The 5,445-nt window shown below is 31.5% G+C and overlaps 1 pseudogene; it reads left to right on the top strand.

Annotated features, from left to right (window-relative positions):
- The first annotated feature begins 3,450 nt into the window (after positions 1 to 3,450).
- Positions 3,451 to 3,627, top strand: LOC149147726 (hydrophobic protein RCI2A pseudogene; annotated as a pseudogene).
- Positions 3,628 to 5,445: the final 1,818 nt, after the last annotated feature.

Here is a 5,445-nt window from a genome sequence, read left to right as displayed (position 1 = left end):
GGCATAAATATTTACATTAACTCAATACTTGGGAAACCAACTTCCCTAAAACACAAGACCCCCTATGTCTACTAATATAAAATGATTTACTTGGGGTGAATGCTCTTGCATCAATTATGCTATTATTTGTCGAGCTTCTTTTTATAAATCAATACCTATATATGCAATTTCAATGATTACTATAACTCACATAATTCTTTAAAGGGTGCTATCTCAATAGAAGTGCACCTGCCTTATAAGAATGAGGTTAGTGGTTCGATTCCACTGTGCCCTAACATGGATTAATCAATGACATTGTAGTTTATTTAATTAAATACTATTTATATTCATTTATTTCAATAATGAAATATTTTTCTAGATTGATTATTTTGTATGTCTCTATAAAGAGAGAAGTGGTATTGTATTGTATTTAAATATAATTTTTTATTGTCTCTAGAGAGGTGATAGTTAGAATTATAGACATATCGTCTCTATAAACACAATATGTTTTTAATCCCATCTATCATTTCCCAAGAGACAAAAATGAAAGAAATGTCTCTTAAGAGACAATAATGTTTGTGTTATATATTGACTTTATATAGACAATGTTTTAAGACAATAATTTGAGACACCCACTTAAAGACAATATTTAATACAACATACAAGTTTTTATTTTCTCTCAAGTTAAGTTAATTTACCCAAAAATTGTCTCAAATATTGTCTTAAAACCTACCTTTGTGTTGTAGTGACTATAGAAGGGCTGCGAAGTATTACAATATATTTAATGTTTTGGATGTGGAGATATATATATATATATATATATATATATATATATACCATTAAATTGGATTTGTGTTTTCTTAGGGTGTAGTTGACGAAATAGGTTTTTTCACACGAATCCAGAAAAACAATTTCAAGAAAGAACGTGATTTTTCTAATTAAAATGCATTTTTGAATGCATAAATGGATTAGCATGATTAATTATTTATTTTTTTAATTTTAATTTAATCTAGATTGAATCAAATATTTATAAACCATTAAATTACAACATCTCCACTATACTAAAATCAACATAATTAAATCTAAAATAATATTTAATTTGATTATAAATATGTTAATACATAAATTATTTATAATTAAATATTTATTGTTAATTTATATTTAAAATCATATAATCTAGCTATTGTATTGACGATCAACTTCTCTACGATAGAATATACATTTCAACTTCCCTCGCCATAGAATATACATTTATATTTACACACGTTTTTAGACCAATTGGGTTAGGGATGGACCTTTTTCCAAAAATTTATAGATTTGCCTATATTCATTTTTATAATATTTATTTTTTTTTAAGAATATTTTTCAATCAATTTTTTTTAGAATATTTGGCAAGGATTGGTGAGATTTGGATTTTTGAGAGATTTAGTCTACAAAATTTGAATGACCCAAGGTTTTTTGAGGGAGGTTGAATCTATTTATGCATTAAAAAACACAATTAAACCAATAAAAAATTACAATCTTGTGAAGAATTGAATTGTCAGATTCCAACTAAAAAAATAAAACATAGAATAGTTAGACAGTACCACCAATGAAATTCTCTCTACAAGAGCGATGTACTACATAACATTAGGTTAATGTGGAAAATTCATAAATATTTGATGAAATTTCCTCTAATGGAGTCAAATATACAATACTATGAGTATTTTGTATTACTCATATTGTAAAATACACAAAGATGTCTTCCATTTATAACAATGGAAGATGCCTAGAGTTAAATTGATGAACTTTCCTCTAATGGAGAGGCATATACAAGACTTTGATGAAAGATAATCTTGTATTACTTACATTGTGAAATACACAAAAAAATCTTTCATTTATAAAAATGGAAGAGTCCTAGAGTTAGCTAAATATAACTATGACAACTAGTAGATGAGAACCCTATATTAGCTTATAACTAACAACAATTGGCACATCTTGAAAAGAAGCATTAGAAAATACCAACACTAACATTTTCTTAATCAAACCTAGGAAGTAAACATAAAAAAGACTTGGTTCTAGCAAAGATACCCTAGTAAAATCTCTCATAAGAAGATAAAAAACGAGAAAAATAGATAGGAAAGAAATCCTCAAAAAATGGAGAAAGATGGCAGTGCTCAGATAAACATGGAAGATGAAATTATAGACCTCACAGTGATCCACTAAATGGTAGGAATAAAAGCACTAAGTACTAAAAATTTGAAGATAAGAACCAAAAAATCTCTGTTAATTTGGTTAAACTTTGAAGTTGAAAATGTTGCACACTCACAAGAAAGATAAATTGATTAATTCATAAATGCTTCAAATCCTTGTTGGTAAAGAACCAAAACAAATATTCAAACATAACCAACCACAATCAACCAATAAAAACCAAAACAAAAGCTTCAAACATAACCAACCACAATCAACCAATAAAAACCAAAACAAAGACTTCAAACATAATCAACCACAATCAATCAATAAAAACCAAAACAAAAGCTTCAAACATAAACAACTACAATCAATCAATAAACAATTAATGATAAATATATACATTGAATGTCAAAATACAAAATATGTCAAACTCATAAACTTAGCTTAAAAAAAACCAAATTACATAGTACAATTTGCCCCCTTAATTTGTTAAGACGACATAAGATGATCAATACATGGCAAAAACAAATCCCGAAGAAATTTAAACACTATCACCATCAAAACTCATACAAAAATAAACTCATAAAAACCAAAATACTATCAAGGTAGTCACCAATAAAATAAGAAGACAACAACATTCAATTGATCAATTGACTGCCTGCAACAAAGAGAAAACAATAAATATTCTAGATAGGAAGACGACAACATCCAATTGATCAATTGACCGACAACAAAGAGAAAACAATAAATATTCGATGTAAACTTCCCGGTGTAAACTATCATCAAACTTCCCCGGGTAAACTTTGACCCAAACGTTAACCAATGATTATTTTTACATGTTGAATAGATTTGTATATTAAAATTATACTACAACAAATGGTATAAAATAAAATAAAATAAAATTACGTCTAGAAATAGTTGATAAATTAAAATAAAATATGAATCCATTCTCATGACCTAATGGTGGAATGTGAAGAAAATTCTATAAATATTTGCATAAGATGCGTTTAGTTATGATTCAGTAAAATCACTTTCTGCCTGCATAATGAAACTCGGATCCGCCAAATTATATGCCATTTGATCAACGTATTTTGGATATAAGATGACAACAGACTGTTTTGTAGGTGCAACTGCTACATAGACATACTATCGGGAAATTTCAATAGAAAATTTCTTTAGAGTGGGATTGGATCTGTGGTTTGATTCAGTGTATTCTGACTATTAGATTCACAGTGGATCTGTGGTTTGTTTGGGTGTATTCTGACTATTAGAGTCACAGTACAAGTTTATTTCATCATCATGAGGGAGGGCGATGCAACTTTCATAGACATCGTGCTGGCCATAATTCTGCCTCCTCGGGGAGTTTTCTTCAAATACGAGTGCCATGCTGAATTTTGGCTATGTCTGCTGCTGACTCTGTTAGGGTACTTACCAAGAATAATATATGCCATCTATGTTCTCACCAATACAGATTGAGAGTAGATATTTTTTATTTGGAGCTGCTACGTAGAAAAATGACATAAAACATAACTGCTTTAAGGCTTTACGCCAGGTTACTAAACAAACGAAATATAGCACAACATTACTCGCCTTTAGTATTGTCATTATAATGTAACAGCTAGTACAATCATATCAGAATTCAGAACAATCATATCATCTGGTTATTCTGTCTATCCATTACTTTTGCACTAAGCTAGCTTATGCGTTACTGCACATCAACAACATTATCTGCAGCCTCTTCTCTTCCAGAAGTCTTCACTTTAAACAACAGACCTGCAATATGTATGTTCCTGGTAATTAGTGGACTGGTTTTCCCGGTAGAAAAGACCAAAGCAAATGATGTACTTTACTGCAAATAAAGGGATGTCGAGAATGAGACTAGATCAAGCATAACATTAAACTATGTTGATTTTAATAATACTACAGAAATTTCTTTCTGTTCGATTTTCCTTTTCCGTCTCTTTTACTGGGTGTTTTGTAAATCAAATAACTATGATAGAACACATGAATTGCAGTTTGATAGCCACAAGTGAAACCCATGTTCTGAAGGAAACCGAGACGAGACCGGTGGATTATAATAGGCATTGTTTGAATTATTGATATTTTCTTAACTTGATGTTTAGACAGTTATTTTTTTTTCCTGTACAATAATGGTATAAATATAAAAAATGGTGGCGAGACCTGTTTCTATTAAATTTGTAGATATAATGATTTGCATCGAAGACATGTATCGTGTGAGGTGTTAAAATTGTTGGAACTACTACACACCTACATGCAGACTCTCAGTTAGAGCATGGGACTGCATGCAAGATTCTTTTTGCATGTTGGAACTACTACACACCTACATGCGGAATCTTATTTAGAGCATGGGATTGCATGCAAGATTCCTTTTGCATGATTTACTCCTTGATTTGCTCCTTCTTTAACTCCGCAACTGACTAGTTATCTCCGGAACTTGTTGTAGGTGTTGAGTCTTCTCATTGATCACCACTATAGTGCATTACCTTCGGATCTTCACCCAGTGATGCTATATCATGAGCATTGTAACATATTTTCGAATGTATCATTCTTTTCTTCTTTCATTTTTCTTTTAGTGTTTTTTCTCTGCAAAGCTGTGTGTTCAACCTTTACTAGCTAGATTCATCTGTGCAGGTTTTCTAACACATTTACATGGTATCAGAGCCCACAGGTTGCTAGATAAAAGGTGCATCAGTACTCTATTTTGCAAGTATTACAGCTTGGAGATCGAAGATTGACAGAAAAATTGAGTTTCCCAAAGCATCGATCCTAACACCGTACAACTATCATGAATGGAAGGACCAAATGGCTCGATACCTTTGTCATAAAGGGTTGTACAGGATTACCATGGCTACAGAAGTGAAACCCACTTCAGCCATAGAGAAATCCAAGTACCTCAACCGTATGGATGAGGCCCACGGATCCATATGCATGTGCATCTCTCTAGAGTTGCAGTTTCATCTATCTGCTTGCAATACTCCCAAAGAGATTTGGAAAAAGGTTGAAGATCTCTACGGGAAATAGGATGAGATGAAAGGACATTTTCTCAAAGTGGAGCTGCTATCATTGGATCCACGGAACTATGACAGAATTCAAGACTTCTTCACCAAATATAATGATCTATTGCTGCAACTCAAGGGTTGTGGAATTGACAAATCCAAGGAGGAGAGTCGCCAAGTTCTCTCTATTATGTCAAAGCTCGGACTGGAATACTCTGTCTTTGTGTCTATATTTCATTCAGTAAGGCTCGCAACAGGTAAATCCTACACTATGCCT

This window comes from Pinus tabuliformis, chromosome 9 (genome assembly GCF_031772625.1).
Source record: "Pinus tabuliformis cultivar Carrire ecotype Pingquan chromosome 9, CPIR1, whole genome shotgun sequence".
Taxonomy (NCBI): Eukaryota; Viridiplantae; Streptophyta; class Pinopsida; order Pinales; family Pinaceae; genus Pinus; species Pinus tabuliformis.
The sequence above is the reverse complement of the archived record's forward strand: the minus strand, read 5'-3'. Positions and strand labels throughout refer to the sequence as shown.